This window comes from Pseudorasbora parva, chromosome 2 (assembly GCF_024679245.1).
Source record: "Pseudorasbora parva isolate DD20220531a chromosome 2, ASM2467924v1, whole genome shotgun sequence".
In the NCBI taxonomy this organism is placed as follows: domain Eukaryota; kingdom Metazoa; phylum Chordata; class Actinopteri; order Cypriniformes; family Gobionidae; genus Pseudorasbora; species Pseudorasbora parva.
This window is the reverse complement of record NC_090173.1, coordinates 61,708,056-61,727,593: the sequence shown is the minus strand read 5'-3', so window position 1 is coordinate 61,727,593 and position 19,538 is coordinate 61,708,056. Positions and strand designations below refer to the sequence as shown.

The following is a 19,538-nucleotide window of genomic DNA, read 5'->3' as shown; positions in this document are numbered from 1 at the left end:
CCTTCTGACTTCTCGTGACTGAGAGGCTAACAACCACCTGGCGAAAGTTTAATCTATCAGCAAGATCCGCTCCACCTTCGTTGCTCTGGTTGCTTGTAGCTAATTGCGTGCACGCCATGCAGAGGGAGTTTGAAAGACAACCGTTTATCCCGCCCCTTGGATTGAGCCCTGTCAATGGTGAGTTTCCAGACCAAACATCTTGATGTAGGTCTGGCTTGTCAGGTTATCTTTCTGGCTGAACCAACATCCTTGCTGGCCCTGAGCCAAGCCATGCAATGCAGGCCCTCCAAGCAGGGAGGACCTCCATACACAGAGCTATATATCAACATATATATATATATATATATATATATATATATTAAAGTTTGTGCACAATATATGTTTGGTTCTGACTCCCTGCCTGCAAACAAATTGTTCCTTAAATGATCAATCTGGTAATGTAAATACAGGATTAGACATTTTTCTGTCAAATATCATGGCTTATCATTGTTGCTCAGATGCCATACATACATACTGCAGGTAGAGCTCCATCGGGTCACACAATCATTGATTAGCTTCTCTGGCTTTAGACCTAGCATACGCTGCTTATCCTCCAAGAGGCTGCTGTCTGTAGTGGATATGTGAAAATGATTATATATGTAATACAGTAATACCATGGTCAGTAAACCATTTACCATTGGTTTTGGTACTGTGAGCAGGTGCCAGGTCGTGCTGAAAAACGAAATTTTCATCTCCATAAAGCTTTTCAGCAGATGGAAGCATGAAGTGCTCCAAAATCTCCTGATAGCTAGCTGCATTGACCCTGCCCTTGATAAAACACAGTGGACCAACACCAGCAGCTGACATGGCACCCCAGACCATCACTGACTGTGGGTACTTGACACTGGACTTCAGGCATTTTGGCATTTCCTTCTCCCCAGTCTTCCTCCAGAATCTGTCACCTTGATTTCCGAATGACGTGCAAAATTTGCTTTCATCTGAAAAAAGGACTTTGGACCACTGAGCAACAGTCCAGTGCTGCTTCTCTGTAGCCCAAAAGTGTCTTGACCTGGGGAATGCAGCACCTGTAGCCCATTTCCTGCACACGCCTGTGCGCGGTGGCTCTGGATGTTTCTACTCCAGACTCAGTCCACTGCTTCAGCAGGTCCCCCAAGGTCTGGAATCGGTCCTTCTCCACAATCTTCCTCAGGGTCCGGTCACCTCTTCTCGTTGTGCAGCGTTTTTTGCCACACTTTTTCCTCCCTACAGACTTCCCACTGAGGTGCCTTGATACAGCACTCTGGGAACAGCCTATTCGTTCAGAAATGTCTTTCTGTGTCTTACCCTCTTCACTTGAGGGTGTCAATGATGGCCTTCTGGACAGCAGTCAGGTCGGCAGTCTTACCCATGATTGCGGTTTTGAGTAATGAACCAGGCTGGGAGTTTTTAAAAGCCTCAGGAATCTTTTGCAGGTGTTTATAGTTAATTAGTTGATTCAGATGATTAGGTTAATAGCTTGTTTAGAGAACCTTTTCATGATATGCTAATTTTTTAGGTTTTTAAAAAACATTATGGGTTGAGATTAGGTTTTTTTTGGGAGGTTTTCATGAGCTGTATGCCAAAATCATCAGTATTAAAACAATAAAAGACCTGAAATATTCCAGTTGGTGTGCAATGAATCTAAAATATATGAAAGTTTAATTTTTATCATTACATTATTGAAAATAATGAACTTTATCACAATATGCTAATTTTTTAGAAGGACCTGTATATACTGTATGTCATGAATTTGAGAAGACCCAAGGAAGAAAGCAACTGGTATGCCAGGAGCTAATGGGGATCTTAATAAAGAATCAAGACATTGTGTTTTGCGATTAATATTTTTTTTATTTATTCTTATTTATTTATTTATTTTAATTTGGTTTTTTTAGGCTAGACTATACAATTTTGCATACATATCTTCTCTGGCATGGGTTGAGAGCCAACTTTTATGTGTCCCTGTGTATGCAGAGAATAATTATTTCATTCAAGTTTTTCTTTATATTATTGTATAAACCCAATACTACAAATTCTGAATAAAAAGGAATGCAATAATTTACAAATCTCATAAACATATATTTTAGTAACAATGGAATATACATAACATGTCAGATGTTGAAAGTGAGACATTTTGAAATGTCATGCCAAATATTGGCTCATTTTGGATTTCATGGGAGCTACACATTCCAAAAAAGTTGGGACAGATGGCAGTTAGAGGCCGGAAAAGTTAAATGCACATATAAGGAACAGCTGGAGAACCAATTTGCAACTTATTAGGTCAATTGTCAAGATGGGCAGAGGATCACCAGTTCCCCCAATGCTGCGGTAATATAGTGAAGCAATATCAGAAAGGAATTTCTAAGAGAAAAACTGTAAAGAGTTGTTTGAAGTTATCATCATTTACAGTGCATATCATCCAAAGATTCAGAGAATCTGGAACAATCTGTGTGCATAAGGGTCAATGCCGGAAAACCATACTGGATGCCTGTGATCTTCAGCCCTTAGATGGCACTGCATCACATACAGGAATGCTACTGTAATAGAAATCACAACATGGGCTCAGGAATACTTCCAGAAAACATTGCCAGCAAACACAATCCACCGTGCCTTTTGCCGTTGCTGGTGTAAAAGTTCTGAAAAGCTGTTTCATGGGAGATGATGTAATGTTTCTCCCCACCTCAAGGGGGATCTAGGGAGGTTTCTGAAGGAAAATATATCCTTTTAAGAGAGACAAGTAAAACTGTTTGGTAGAGGTATACAAAACAAACACCAAATATGATCAAAAACCTAATTTTTTATAATACATAAATTCTATATTTAACCTTCCAGCTACCAAATTCTTGAACGTTAATTCTGCATCAGTACTTAGAAGTTTCAGCCCTTCATTTTTTCTTGTCTTCCATATTGCTAACTTTGCAGTTCCTATCAAATAATTTAACAAACATGTTTTCCTTCTGATTAAGAATCTATACCTCACACCCCCAATGAAAACTGCTTCTGAGAATTCCTCATCAAATGCTTGAAACCATCTATCAAGAAGATTAAAAAGACCTTTCAACCTTCCACATCTGAAAAACAAATGCTCCAAATTTTTCCCCATCCCAAAGAACCTGCAGTTTTCATCCACTGCTGGGTTCAGGTGTGCCACATGTCTGTCCGTAGCTATCGCCCCGTGAATAAGCCTCCATTGTAGATCAGCGGGAGGCTTCTCTATAGGAGGCTTATACAGGGCTCTCCACCTGCCCCTCCCAATCTTTATCTTTTAAACTGTTATTTCCTAAACACCTAAAAATTAAGACCAGTAAGTCTGGTCATTTTGAACCATCAAATCTAAATAACACTTAAGGCTATTTGCTAAACACTTTGAAAGTATTTTGTAGTCCAAACACAATAGCGAAACTGGTCTCCAATTTTTCAGAAGACCTAGATCTCCTTTCTTTGGAAGCAAGGACAGTACAGCTCTCCGGCAGCTCATAGGAAGGATTCCACTTTTGATACTTTGAATCAGTACTTCATACAGATCTTGTCCTAATAAATTCCAAAATGCTTGTTAAAACTCAACTGGCAGTCCATCTACTCCTGGGGAACACCGGAGGTAAATCACTCAACAAATCAGAAGCACTCTCAGCGTCACAGATCTCAGCATCATACAGCATTCTTTGAAAAATTCACTGCCAGTGTCTTTATTTCAACAGGGTCTGATGTTATAGTCCCATCTGGCCGTCAAAGATGATATATTTGTTTCTGTTGGGCACTTTCTTTTTTTTAGGTTAAAAAAGGATGTTGTCGGAGCGTCCATTTCTTTAATAGAACAGATTCTTGCCCGTACCAGTGCTCCTTTCACTTGCTCCTGTAGTTACGAGCCAAGTTCACTCTTTTTCTTACTCAAAAGAATTCTGTCCAATTCCATTATTGTTCAAAAAAGTACTTTCCAGTCTTTGAATGTCTTTTCCCAAGCTTTTTAGTGCAAAATTCATCCTTGATGATGTGATTTATAGTCTTGACAAAAAACTTAAATTTGCTTTGCCAACATCCCACCATTGACAAATGTTTTCAAAAGAATCCTTCTGGAGTTTCCATTTATTCCAAAATAATTTAAAGCTATCCAAAAATAAAGCATCTTGTAATGATTTAATATTAAAATGTCAAAAATAATTTGGCTTCATGGTTTTCTTCATATTTAAATCAAATAAAACCAAATGGTGATCTGAAAACCCACAAGGTGAAATAACAGCATTCATCACCTTATTATTCCATGTTTTATCAATATAAAATCAATCTAGTCTTGCACCACTAATCTACTGTCAGATACTTTAAGCCATGTGTATTGTTTAACGCCTGAATTTCTTTTTCTCCAAATGTCAATCAAATCAAGTTCTTTTATAATTTTTGACAACACCACACTTGACTCATTATGAGGTTCTTCCCCTTTCCTATCAATTATAAACTCAACAGTACAATTCCAGTCACCTCCAGTGATAACACACACATCATCTCCACATTTTTGAACAGCATTTTTTAGTTTCATAAAAACTTCCACCCGCTCAGGCCCACTATTTGGTGCATAAAAATGTATAAATACAAACACCGTTCCTTCAAAGTCAACACGCACCAATAATACTCTTCCTTTTACAATTTCTTTCCCAAGTAAGATATTTGCATTTATGTTTTTAGAAAATAATATGGCTACACCAGAACTAACATTCGTCCCATGGCTCAGCACACATTTCCCTTCCCACCATCTATCCCATTCTAACTCATTATCTATTCTGGAATGTGTCTCTTGTAAAAAAAAAAACACATCCACATTCTTAATTTTGAAAAATTCTGACCCCATTGCAAACTTATTTCTATCCATACCCCCATTTATATTTAAAGGGATCCCATGGTGTTGAGACTTGTATGGCTTAATATAACATAAATGATGTCTCTTACTGAATTATGTGGTAGAAAACCCATGAAAGATCTACGTTATTTAAAAAATCGATTTTATATTTGGACCATGGGCGGCGCCATTTTGTTTGCGTTCTAGGTTGATGACGTAGGCTGTGTCCCAATTCAGGGGCTGCATCCTCCTAAGGCCGCATTTGAAGGCCGATTGCGTCACCGCAGAGCGACGAGGCTGTCCCAATTCGAAGGAGCCTTCTAATGCGGCCTGCCGTCGGTGTTGCCAAGGCCGCGGTTTTCACGCCGAATTGGGCTGCTTTTATGTTGTTGTTGTTGCGGGTAAAAAAATATTTCCACGGGTTGATTTTCAACCCTGTAAGTACGATTTCGGCGCTCCACCATCCCAAAAACGCACAAATTCAGGGGAGAATTTGGCCGCTCAATGGAGAAAATTGCGTTGGCAGTTTTGGGTTAGTTTTGTTGCAGAGACCTGGCAACCCTATATCCCCGGAACGCGAAGGATTGAACGGATTCTTCGCAGCCTAGCCCATCCCACTAGCCTGCCATCCCACGGCAGAGGAATTCAAATATAAATGTAAGTATTGTGTTTTAATTTACTCAAATAACCAACGAAACGTGTTAAAAACCTGGGGTCTTTATTTCTTAACGTGAACTTGACGCCTGGGTTACCACTGCGGCTTTATCCTTAGGTGATCTGATGTAATATTTTGTTTTGTTTTATGGAGCAGTTAGCAGACAGCTTTATTAAAATAAGGGCAGCAAATTAGTATTTATTTACCCGGCCGAAAAACTCGGCCAGTGTGGATTGACACTGATCACTCTGTCAAGGTTTATTCTGCGATAGGCTGGGTGTACATTATCCCTTACTTATAGCCCCCCTTATCCAGTTGATAACAATTGTCTATCATAAAAGCTGTGTCTACAAATGTTTTAACCAAATTTGAGTATCTAGAAATAGGATTTCTGGAGTATTTTGTATATATATGTATAATACATGTATACAAAATGTATAGCTGCATCATATATTTAAAATTCCACCCCTGCCTTGCAGGTATACAAAAAAAAATTGGGACAACTAAAAAAAAATACATGTATGCAAGTTAATAGACACATCTTTGCTGACATGTATTGCTTTTGTGTTTGTTGTTTTTAACAGGAATGTTTATTTTCTCTGCATTAGGATTGCAAGTGTCCTGGGACAGGTGAGGGAGTGGAAAACTTGGCCATGGTTTGTCCTCATGGATGAGGTGTTGGGACAGGCATTCATGGCCTCCAGCCCTGAGGACCATGGGCGTCGCTAGGCCCATTTCAGAGGGACTTCAGCTTTTATTTGTAAATAAAAAGTTATTTCTCTGCATTGTTTATTTTTGTAATGCAATTTTTTTTTAATGAAACCAATAAATTGTTTACATATTTGTCATGCAAGTTTTGTAAATGAAATCAATTATTCTGTTGGCTACATTTATTTTTGTCATGTCAATTAATTTGTAAATGAAACAATAAATTGTTCTAAAAAAAATATTTACAGTACTTGTTTACAAGTATTTACAAGATAAGTTACGTTTAAGATGGGAAAAACTAAATAAAATGTTAAATGAACTGTACATAAAAAATAATGGAAGAAAGGGTTTTATGTAAACTTTTATTGAGCAGGGTGGAGACCCTGGATGGGCTGCACAATAGAGACAATAGAGATAGATGTTTTCAGAAAGAGTGATGAATAAATTAAATGAACTTACATCCTTAAAATCAAACCATAACATATTTGAACATGCATAACTGTTCTATGAGCTGAACTCTGCAGGACAGCGGCCCTCTAGGACCAATGGTTCCTATCCCGGATCTTGAGACATATTTTAGTGTATTTTATTTTTGGATTCTATAATGTTCATATTTTTTTAAACAATATCAAAATCTAATATCCATGTATAAAAAGTCAGTTTTTCATTGAACTACAATATTTGCCTCTGAGATGAAGTTTAAACTCAAATACAGAGTAAATATATTTTGTTGCAGCATTTGTAATGTTTAGCAACTGTGACAGCTGCCGTTGAAGAGTAGCAGTAACAAACTGAACTGCCTAACAACAAAACAACTAAAGATGTTCACTTCCGTCCATTTATGTACATAATAAAGAGTATAAACTCGCGTGTTAGTTACATAGCCTATCAGTCGACATTTGAAAATTTATTGCATTTTTTTTTTTATCATTAGATAAGGCTACTGCAGTAAATTGAATCCCAATGCTTACGTTACATTTATGTGTAATCTGGCTTTCTTTAAACAAAAAATCTGACGTCGCGGCGCGCAATGAATTCTGGGGTTGGCAAGGCTGCGAAGCATCCATCCGAGTATCCTTCGTTTCACGGGAAAAGAAGGACGCATTTGCAGGTGTTATTTTGAAGGAGCCTTCGAAGGACCTTTGAATTGGGACAGTCTTCGTCGCGCCGCGGTGACGCAATCCGCTATACCTTCCACTGTAAACAAGTCTCGGTGCGTCCTTTGAAGGCCGCGTCGGCCGCGCACTTCGAAGGACACAGCCTTCAGAGGACGCAGCCCTTGAATTGGGACACAGCTGTAGAGTGGTTGAACTCCTCAATCAGCTGGCGTTACCCGTAGCTATTTTACCACAACGCAACTCGAAAATTGTTTCAGAGTTAAACAAAACCAATGAATTGCTTTGTAATTGTACTTAAAACACACTCAAACATACATGTGCACACAAACTCACCTACACAAGTCACAAACAGATCGGCGGGCGCGCACACACACACCTGACTGCTCTGTCTCAATCGCATGCATCATCACCAAAACATCCTGCCTCTCTTCCTCACGTTACTTTATCCCATCGTCCTACCTAGATATTTCCCTCTGCTGGTCACATTAGGCATTATAGTTAATCTACTATCAACAGTCTATCTAGGGAACAGGATGTGTTGAACAGGATATCAACACAGGGAATAGATTGAGGGTTATGTATGCGCGCGCAGTGCGTGCGTGTGTGTGTGTGTTCGCGCCGATCTGTTGGGGTGTGTGTGTGTTCGCGCCGATCTGTTGGGGTGTGTCTTCGCGCCGATCTGTTGGGGTGTGTCTTCGCGCCGATCTGTTGGGGTGTGTGTGAGAGTCTGTGTGAGAGAGAGAGTTTGTGTGCACATGTATGTTTGAGTGCGTGAAGTCGGACAGCTGTTTGTAAATCGGCTTTACTCGTTATTGCGGTGGAACGTGAGACTGAATGACTGCACTCGAACATGCACTATGGTGTCGGACAACACTACAAATGTCCGTCCCTTCAAATAATGCCCTATTTAAGGGTATAGGGTCGATTTCAGATTCAGCCCCTGTCGTGGAGACTGAGCAGCCCAACATCTCGATTGAGACAGAGCCTGTCGTGAGCGCGCCCGCCGATCTGTTTGTGACTTGTGTAGGTGAGTTTGTGTGCACATGTATGTTTGAGTGTGTTTTAAGTATAATTACAAAGGAATTCATTGGTTTTGTTTAACTCTGAAACAATTTTCGAGTTGCGTTGTGGTAAAAATAGCAACGGGTAATGCCAGCTGATTGAGGAGTTCAACCACTCTACGTCATCAACCTAGAACGCAAACAAAATGGCGCCGCCCATGGTCCAAATATAAAATCGACTTTTAAAATAACGTAGATCTTTCATGGGTTTTCTACTACATAATTCAGTAAGAGACATCATTTATGTTATATTAAGCCATACAAGTCTCAACACCAGGGGATCCCTTTAAGGAGCCTGCTCTCAAAAACTCCATAAAGAGAAAAAGATATAAAGAGGACAGGAATAGAGTGAAAAGACAAAGAGTTACCGACACCCTGTGTAGTTCAATCATTTTAATGGAACATTTGATTTACTCGTCCTTAACTTTGTTAAAATCTTCCTCAACCGAAATCTTTTCTGCTTGCTAAATGCCTCAAAACCAACAGTTTTTTGCAACAAAGTCACTGACACTATACATGTGTCTGTATCAGGGAAAAAATCATTCACTTCCACAGTCTTTCCAAAAGTTACATCTAAAAAGGCATTATTTCCTGCGGTGTGTACTTGTCCTCCATGCTTTGTGAACCAAAATCTGAAATTTCAGAGAAGGTATCATCATCTCCCATCTCAGATTCAGAACGCAATTCCACACAGTTAGATACCTCAGAACCATCATCATCTTTTCCTGGATTTACATCCTCAGCTCCCTAAACACTTGCCTCCTGAAAGACGTCACTTGCTTCAAAGCTGCATTTCTGCATCTCAGTGGAATAGTTCTAATTTCACTTGCAAACGTCCCATATCTCGCCAACGCTCTTTCGATCTCATCATTATGAATGAAAGGTGGTACGGTACATTAGACATGGTTAAACGGGTCATTGGGGTAACCAGCGGTGAAACAATAACAAAGTTTCCACCTACCACAATTCCATCGCATATCAACCGGTTCGCCAGTTCCTCCTCCTTTACAAACACCACTACCGCCTTATTCATTCTTGAGGCCGAAGAAATGCTTTCGTAGCCGGCCTGTTCTCCAACTGGCAGTAACACATCTTCCACCATCACGCCTTCTGCGGGCACACACCTGAAGCCGTGACGGAGCGACACAGGTGACACAGCCACCTCCGCGGACGCAGGGTGAGACGCCATCACGATGCCGCAAAAAACAAAAGTTCCCAACAAAACGACTGAAATTACAATTACGAAAACGAAACAACTAATTCACTAATAGAAAAAAAAACATGCGCTCCCCGCAAACACCCTCACCTCACGCACACCCAAATCTTCCCAGCATGCACAGAGAGACAGAGACAAAGATTTTTTTATTTTTAGAAAAACTTTACTATACAGTAATCATTCACACAGTTTCTACATAATACTTCATCTCAATTCATCAGAAAATTGTATAGCATTATTTTCAACTTTACAAAGTACATCTCCATACCTCCAGATTTTTCAAACTCCAATACATTTTTCATATATAAATAAAAAGAAAAATCATGCTTAATTCTCGCTTTTATAAGCCTTTTAAACATACTAACAATATTACATTCGTTACCATATACAATTTTCTATTTTCTGCTTAAATAAATAGGCATTTTTGCTTGACCAATAATAAAATTGATCAAACAGCCCATTTTTCTGTGTTTTAGTATCCTTAAAACCATAAATAAAAACATTTATTTTAAATATTTCACCAAAAGCAATAAAAAACACTTTTAACAGTTCAAACAAAGGCTTCAACCTCTCACAATATGCAAAACAATGAAATACTGTTTCTCTCTGTTCACAAAAATCACAACTGTCTTTTACAAGCAGATTAAGAATAGGAATAAAAGCATTAACAGCAATAATGCCATGCATGATTCTCTATTGCAAGTCTCCAATAAATTTAGTCAATGGTGGCTTGTATAATGTAGTCCACATTGGCTTAACTAGAATCCACATTTAAATGACATCGCCAAGGATTATCAGAACAATGCATCAACTGTTCTTTATTCAGCACCTTTACACATTTTATAAGAACTCTTTCCACCAATAAACCTTATATTTCGGTCCTTCCAATCTTTGGACATTGTTAAAGGACAATTAGTATCTGTATCTGGCAAGTCTGGAGAAATCCTCATCGCTGGAAACAAGTCTTCAGCATTTGACTCACTTTTTAATGTTGAAAAGTCATATAGAAGCGTCCATTCTTCTTCAGATAACGTGTCTCTACATTTTTCCAACATCTGTCCAACCACTCGATCGGACCAAAGTCCAAGTCTTTGAGTCAATGCAACAATGTTACTTAAATTCCATCCAGTCACTTCCACCAAGTCCTTCATTGTTATAATCTTCTCACTCTTCAACTTTTGTTCAAACCATGGTACTGTTTCACAGGGGAAATTCAAACGAGATCCATTCATCAATGGTTCTAGCATTAACCAATGCAAAGATTTTCCATCAGTGGACCTTGTTATTTTCATCAAACTAGAAGATTTTCGATCACCTTCATAAAAACAGGAGATTTCTTTCAAACCCATTTTTGAAGATTTTGTCCAAAATAATTCTCTCTTTAATCCATCCTTCCCAACCACACATAGAAGCTTAAAAGCTTTATTTGTCCAAGACAACTTTTGATACAATAGCTTTTTTACAAACTGCAGTTTAAAAGGCTTTTCGGCTTGCAAGGTGTATCAACCCTTGTCCTCCCTCTTCTGTAGGAAGTTACAAAACGCTCTTTGGATGCCAATGTAATTTGTCCCAGAAGAAATTAACAAGATGGGTTTGAATCTTCTCCAGCAAGCGCACTGGGGGTTCTAATACTGCCAAGCGGTGCCATAACATAGATGCCAGTAAATTGTTAATTACCCCAGTGTAGTAATGGGGACACGATACTGTCAAAGAGCACCGTCTTTTGGATGAGACGTTAAACCGAGGTCCTGACTCTCTGTGGTCGTTAAAAATCCAAGGATGTCCTTCGATAAAGAGTAGGGGTATAATAACCCCGGCATCCAGGCCAAATTTGCCCATTGGCCCCTGTCCATCATGGCCTCCTAATAATCCCCATATCCTGATTGGCTTCATCACTCAGTCTCCTCTCCACCAATCAGCTGGTGTGTGGTGGGCGTTCTGGTGCAATATGGCTGCCGTCACATCCTCCAGGTGGGTGCTGCACATTGGTGGTGGTTGAGGAGATTCCCCTCTTCTGTGTAAAGTGCTTTGAGTGCCTAGAAAAGCGCTATATAAATGTAATGAATTATTATTATTATTAATTATTATAAGAATTCTCCCTCTAAAATATATTTTTTTTAAAAGCCACTTCCACCTCCCCAATCTTCCTTGAATTCTTTCCAAAACATTTTCCCAATTCTTTTGCATTGTGGTTCACCAAAAAATACCCCTAGTTGCCCATATCATTCCACCAGGCAAAATCAAAAAAAAAAAAAAGCCAAACAATTTTTCAGAGTTTCGAATTTGTCACTGTTCTCCCATTGTATTTTTTGTTTTCCAGATTTGAAACCTTGTAAATGGTGATCTGTAAACTGGTGTGCGAATGTGTGAAATAAAGTTTTGAAACTCTGAAAACCGAGGTTTGAAAGAGCGAAACTTACTACATTACATTACATTTGCTATCCTATTGCATTTTGCGGAGATACAGCCATACAGTTCTGAGCTTGCGACTCACGTAATTTGTGGCAGCGTTGTCACGCAGCTTTGCTCTGAATCTTTGAAACTCAGACTGAGCGAAAATGAAGCTTCGCAACCTTAACTTAAAAAAATCCTGAAGGGAGGGCCTTTATGCTCTTGGCCAATGCTTTGCTGTCTGCTGACGTACAGTCCATTCAAGTCGTATTTACTGGAGAGGTGGGATTGACCGACTGCTCAACCAATGATGAGGGGGGGTACTCTGGGTTCGGGCGAAATTCCGAGCCCAGCGCCCTCCCCCGGACAGCACGCCAAATACGCATAATCTTTACTCTATTTAATTTGATGTAAGTGCGAACTAGTGAATTGTAGTTAAACCATGGTAACCACAAATTAACCATGGTTTTGCTACTTTAACCATGGTATTTGTGGTAAAACTGTCACGTCACAGACAAAGGAAAAGGGAAAATGGTGCGAGGACTCAGGTGCAGAGAAAGATAATTTATTACAAAATAAACAAACTCAAAACAAAACCCACAAGGGGGAAAAACACATAATCATAAAACATAAACCAAAGACTCAAACCAAAGGAATCACGGGGAACTGGGAGACGTAGACGAGACATACACAAGGATCCAACACAGACTGACAAACACAAGGAGATTATAAAGGGAACAAACAAGGCAGATAATGAGGGAGAACAGGTGGGGCAAATAAACCAATAATCAGATAACAAGAAGGGCGGGGTTGACAGTAGCACATGCAAGACATGACAAAACCCACATGTGCACACAAGACAGGATAGGCATGTGACATTACCCCCTCCTTAAGGAGCGGCTACCAGACGCTCCACTAGGGACGGGCGGGACAGACCAGGGCGGGACGGGAGGGACAGACCAGGGCGGGACGGGAGGGACAGACCAGGGCGGGACGGGAGGGACAGACCAGGGGGGCACGGGAGGGACAGACCAGGGGGGCACGGGAGGGACAGACCAGGGGGGCACGGGAGGGACAGACCAGGGGGGCACGGGAGGGACAGACCAGGGGGGCACGGGAGGGACAGACCAGGGGGGCACGGGAGGGACAGACCAGGGGGGCACGGGAGGGACAGACCAGGGGGGCACGGGAGGGACTGACCAGGGGGGCATGGGAGGGACAGGGGAAACAGACAAGGAAGGAACAGACAAGGGAGGGGTCAACAAGGGACACATGAGGAAAACAAAAAGTTCAGGCACCCAGGGTGGCGCGGGCAGGGCAGGGCGCCGGGGCAGCGCAGGGAGAGCAGGACGCCTCGGCGGCGCACGGAGAGCAGGACGCCTCGGCGGCGCACGGAGAGCAGGACGCCTCGGCGGCGCACGGAGAGCAGGACGCCTCGGCGGCGCACGGAGAGCAGGACGCCTCGGCGGGGCACGGAGAGCAGGACGCCTCGGCGGGGCACGGAGAGCAGGACGCCTCGGCGGGGCACGGAGAGCAGGACGCCTCGGCGGGGCACGGAGAGCAGGACGCCTCGGCGGGGCACGGAGAGCAGGACGCCTCGGCGGGGCACGGAGAGCAGGACGCCTCGGCGGCGCACGGAGAGCAGGACGCCTCGGCGGCGCACGGAGAGCAGGACGCCTCGGCGGCGCACGGAGAGCAGGACGCCTCGGCGGCGCACGGAGAGCAGGACGCCTCGGCGGGGCACGGAGAGCAGGACGCCTCGGCGGCGCACGGAGAGCAGGACGCCTCGGCGGCGCACGGAGAGCAGGACGCCTCGGCGGCGCACGGAGAGCAGGACGCCTCGGCGGCGCACGGAGAGCAGGACGCCTCGGCGGCGCGGTGAGAGCTGGACGCCTGGGAGGCGCGGTGAGAGCTGGACGCCTGGGAGGCGCGGTGAGAGCTGGACGCCTGGGAGGCGCGGTGAGAGCTGGACGCCTGGGAGGCGCGGTGAGAGCTGGACGCCTGGGAGGCGCGGTGAGAGCTGGACGCCTGGGAGGCGCGGTGAGAGCTGGACGCCTGGGAGGCGCGGTGAGAGCTGGACGCCTGGGAGGCGCGGTGAGAGCAGGACGCCTGGGAGGCATCTCCGGCCCAGCGGCGTCCACCGGAATGCGATCCACCAGCACAGGGACCACCGGAACACTATCCACCGGAACAGAGACCACCGGCATCGGGACCACCGGAACACGATCCACCGGAATAGAGACCACCGGAACACGATCTACCGGTACAGGGACCTCCGGAACACGATCCACCGGAATAGGGACCACCAGAACACGATCCACCGGAATAGGGACCACCGGAACACAATCCACCGGCATAGGGACCACCGGAACACGATCCACCGGTACAGGGACCACCGGAACACGATCCACCGGCACTGGGACCACTGGAATACGATCCGCCAGTATAGGGACCACCGGAACACGATCCGCCGGCACTGGGACCACCGGAATACGATCCGCCAGCATTGGGACCACCGGAACACGATCCGCTGGCACTGGGACCACCGGCACAGGGACCACCGGCACAGGCACGGAGGGAGACTTCCAGTGGTCCTGAAACGGAGGAGGAGAAGGAACACGATCTACCGGCATCGGGACCACCGGAACACGATCCACCAGCAACGGGACTACCGGAACAGGGTGCGCTAGAACTGGGGCCACCGGAACTGGGACCACTGGAGTGGGGGCAGAGGAAGCCTTTCTCCTCCTACGCCTCGGGGCCACTGGAGCAGGGACCACCGATCTTGGGACTGCCAGGGCAGGGGCCATCTCCCTGGCAGCTCTCTCCTGCTGGCAGGCGATAGCTTCCACCATTGCCTCAAATGTGCCTCCGTCATATGCCCTTCTGAGCCACCACTCCATGGGCTCATCTAGGGCATAATTAAAAAGGTCCTTGAGTGCAGAGTCACTGAGCCTCAGCCCCTTGGCTGTCTCCAGGAACTTCTTTGCAAAATTCCTAATCTCCATTCCCTCCTGGTGAAGTAGGTGGAGGACTCGAAACCGTAGAATCCGCTCATAGTAAGGACAAGTGGTGAGCGATTCCGGGATCGAGTCCTCTCTCTGCTGAGTCCTCAACATGGTTGGATCCTTCTGTCACGTCACAGACAAAGGAAAAGGGAAAATGGTGCGAGGACTCAGGTGCAGAGAAAGATAATTTATTACAAAATAAACATAAACTCAAAACAAAACCCACAAGGGGGAAAAACACATAATCATAAAACATAAACCAAAGACTCAAACCAAAGGAATCACGGGGAACTGGGAGACGTAGACGAGACATACACAAGGATCCAACACAGACTGACAAACACAAGGAGATTATAAAGGGAACAAACAAGGCAGATAATGAGGGAGAACAGGTGGGGCAAATAAACCAATAATCAGATAACAAGAAGGGCGGGGTTGACAGTAGCACATGCAAGACATGACAAAACCCACATGTGCACACAAGACAGGACAGGCATGTGACAAAAACTGGTTATATGAATGGTAGTCAATTAGCCAAAAAAATATGGTTAACTACACTTTTACTATAATAAATCCATGGTTATTTTTCGTAAGGGTGAGGCTGTATTCGAAACTTTAAAAAAACGTTAAAGTTATGGTGACTTTGAACAGTTTGAACGGTGATCTGTGATCTGCAGAGTTAAATATCAATATTCAGAAGAACATTTTCATCAGCTTTGATGTATTTACATCTTCATATTTATGAGGATTAATCTTAAATATAGGATATGCTTCAGCTTTCCTTTTATAGTCTTAAATTTGATCAATAAATTAAATTAGAATAACGCTATAGGGTTGTTAAATTAAATAATTTACACTGACAAATTACAACTGCATTAAATAATGTTATGATAAAATGTAATGAAGTAAAAGTAAAAAGTATGCACTATTGATTCTACTTAAGTAAAGTACAGATACGTGAAAAATGTGCTTAAGTAAAGTAAAGTATTTGTACTTCGTTACATTCCACCACTGATAAATTGTACCTCTATTAGGTATAAACTGTACCTTGTATTGTACGCCATAATATGTACATTCTAAACTGGTCATCTTTTTTTACATGCAAGACATTTTGTGTCCCATTAAAAATATAATTCTTCCTTTTTTAATGCAGACTAGAGACCATGCTGTAACCACAGACCTTTGGACAGAGGAAAGGACCAACACACACTACTTCACTGTTACAGTGCATTACATCCTTGACTAGAAGATGGTAAACCGGATTCTGGCCACAAGAGGATGGAAGGTGTTAAATCCAGTGACCACACAAGGACTGTGGAGAATCCTTCAGGTATCGTCTGTCTGTCTCTCAAATCAGATCATCTTTATCCACGAGGCATATGTAATTAATATTAACGCGTTATGCATATGTGTAAACACTGTATGTTTTGTCCTAATATAGTTATAAAAATGTATTGAAAAGTTCTCTGTTCAGTTACAGGATCGGTAGGCATTCTGTTTTGATGCTCTTATATCTGGGCTTCTTTTTGCAAAGCTTTTGTCAACTACACTGCTTTTGTAACGGATGATTGCTCAAATGTGTTTGCAGCATTCAAGGATTATGTCAGACTCTCCTGTGCTGGCCATAATATCAACTTAGTCTTAAAACGTGTATTTGACGAGGACAACCCAGTGCACAGCAACATCATCAAGCTGTTTAAGGACACAAAGACCCTTGTCACACACTTCTAAAGAGCAGGGTAAAATAGCATACAATTTTGTCTTCCTGGTAAAGCTGCTTATATAATTTAAAAGAAATTAAAGTGAAATAAATAAAAAGAAGCTACTGTAATTAATACCTGCACAGGTCTTTTTTTTTTTTTTTTTTTTTTTACTCAATTTTAAATAAATCTTTTTTTATTTATTTTTTATAAATGTTTTCCCAAAAGAGAGGCCAATGAATAGGAATTTATGTCACCATAACATCCATTTTTCTTGTGCAATCTCTTTATATTTTAGGTTGCAAAAAGCTCTGGACCAGTCACTGAAGCAATCTGTGGAGACGAGGTGAAATACCAGACTAGCAATGCTACAATCTGTTAATGATGCTCTGAGATCTGGGAGGCCTCAACACAGACTGCGAACTTCTTGAAGACATCACCCAACTCCTGAAACCTTTCGATGAGGCTACCAGGCATCTCTCCACTGATCAGACACTTACCCTTCACCTTGTCCTCCCGACCAAGGCTACTCTACTGAGGGGTTTGTCGATCCAGGATGGAGACTGTATTGTATTACCTCTTTTACAATCACACTTTTCTGATTTTCATTTAGTTGGTGGTCATTCAAGTAGCAAACTTAAGCACAGTGCAATGATGTTGCATGTATCTAGCTGAAAGGGAAGTTAGCCCAGGCAGTGGAGATGGGATTCAAAGTCCACCTGTACCATAAGGTATCCACAGCTCTCTCTCCTAGTCCTAGCCTGAGGAGTTTCTTAAGGAAAACTCTCAGCGGTCAGGAGTATGAGGAGGTCATCAGCACCCTGACAGCACTCACAGAAACGGCAGGGACAGAGGAGGGAGTGAGAGGCCTTGTGAGGAAAGATGGTGAATAACACTAGCATCAACAACATTTGCAGAGCAGATGAGTTTATTTTCATTTATTTAGAGTGACACACACATAAAGGACAGGTGTGAGGATTACCTTATAGGTAGAGTGTTTTAATATAGGTGTGTTAGACTACAAAGAATTAGATTGTAAATGACAATGTTCTATAAGAATCTGTCTTTTTTCCTGAAGATCCACCCCCAGAGCCAGGAGCTACGGAGGTGCATAACTTCTTTGCTTGTTGTGTAGAAGAGGAGGAGAGGAAGGAGGACAGTGGTGATATGGAGTCACATGGTCGCCAGTTGGTGCTGCAATACATGAGTGACACTAAGTTGACACGCGTTTCCAGTGTCTTCTTGACTTCTGGCGGGAAATGTCAGATGGGCTCGTATCAGTTGCCAAGAGGCTGCTAGCTATCCCCGCAACAAGTACTCCTTCTGAGCGTAGCTTCAGTGTTGTGGGAAGACTGATAGAGGAGAGGTGTTCTGTCACATGCCTGTCCTGTCTTGTGTGCACATGTGGGTTTTGTCATTCTGAGCATGTGCTCCTGTCATTGTCTGACCCCTCCCCCCTTGTTATCTGATTAGTGTTGATTTCTCCCACCCGTTCCCTCTTGATTTCTTCCCTTTATAAGCTCCTTGTGTTTGTCAGTCTGGGTCGTATCCTTGTACTGTCTACGTCTTCCGGTCCTCTGTGACTTCTATGTGGTATGTGTTCAGTTTCAGTTTATGTATTTTCTAGTTATGTTTTCCCACTCGTGGGTGTTGTTTTGCATTTATGTTTTATTTGTTATAAATAAATCTTAATCTTCTTGCACTTGAGTCCTTGCACCCATTCCTTTGTGTGTACGTGACAGTTCTACCTAGTGATGGGCAGACCGAGGCTTCGTGAAGCACTGAAACCGTTGAAGCAAATGTGCCGAAGCTTCGAAACAACACCCGACACCCGTCTCCAGGACGCCATCTAGTGGACACTTGCGTGTATTGCTCTGAAATAACCTTGACAGTGATCTACTACTAAACAAAACAAAAAACACGTTTTTAACATCTGGCTGACAACTACTTGGCTTTGTAACCTGTAGCCTCCTCATTGTAAATAAGTTTAGTCTTTTGTTTTTGTCATGAAAAATTAAGATTATTAAAAGAAATAAAATGTGTTACTTGTTACATAACATTTTTATTCAAAAATATGAATTGCTCTGCTGGTGAAGGATTTAGTCAACATATATATATATTAGCAAGTACATACAAATGAGGGAAAATTAAGTTAATGGATCATGCATTCTGGGCCAATAAAATAAACACTAGACACATCTCACTTTATGTGGTGTTTCCAAAATGGACACGCTCCCACACCAGATGTAGTGTCTATGTGACATCTCTTATGTGGAGCCTCCATATCTAGACTATATCACTTAAGAATATCTTCTATATCTATATATTCTATATTATATATCTATAATTCTAACTTAGCCTATCTGAATGTGTCACTAGCCTATATCTATCCTTACTATCTGTCGCTGTCTATACCTATCAGTCAATATATCTAGCCTAAATATAACTAACCAAAGTGCACTATAAATCTCACTTATATCACAAAATCTCTCTTCTCTCACAAAACCCATGAGGTGAAGATGGATTAACTTCACTTTTAAACTGTGGGGAATGAGGTTCATTCAGATGTGTGACTGTGTGGTTTGTCCCCGCCCCTTTTAATCAAAGCAGTTTCGACAGGCGCACCTGATGAAACACTTCGGTGCTTCGTTTAGCTGTAGTCACGTGACATTGGTGTGTCGAATCACAGCTCGGAGCAGCGTTTCGAAACATCCGCGCTTCGGGATCTCGACACAGCGTCGAAACGTCAGGTTCGTGTCAGCCATCCCTAGTTCTATCTAGTGATGGCCAAATGAAGCGTTTCGAAGCATTATTGCTTTCTGATACAATTGTGTCGAA

General features: G+C 42.5%; 1 long non-coding RNA gene across 1 annotated transcript; it reads left to right on the top strand.

The window, feature by feature from the left end:
• The first annotated feature begins 15,519 nt into the window (after positions 1-15,519).
• Positions 15,520-17,694, top strand: LOC137055647 (uncharacterized). Its single transcript, XR_010900046.1, has 3 exons — positions 15,520-16,330; positions 16,589-16,739; positions 16,999-17,694. It is a non-coding gene; the product is annotated as an uncharacterized lncRNA (long non-coding RNA).
• The last annotated feature ends 1,844 nt before the right edge of the window (positions 17,695-19,538 follow it).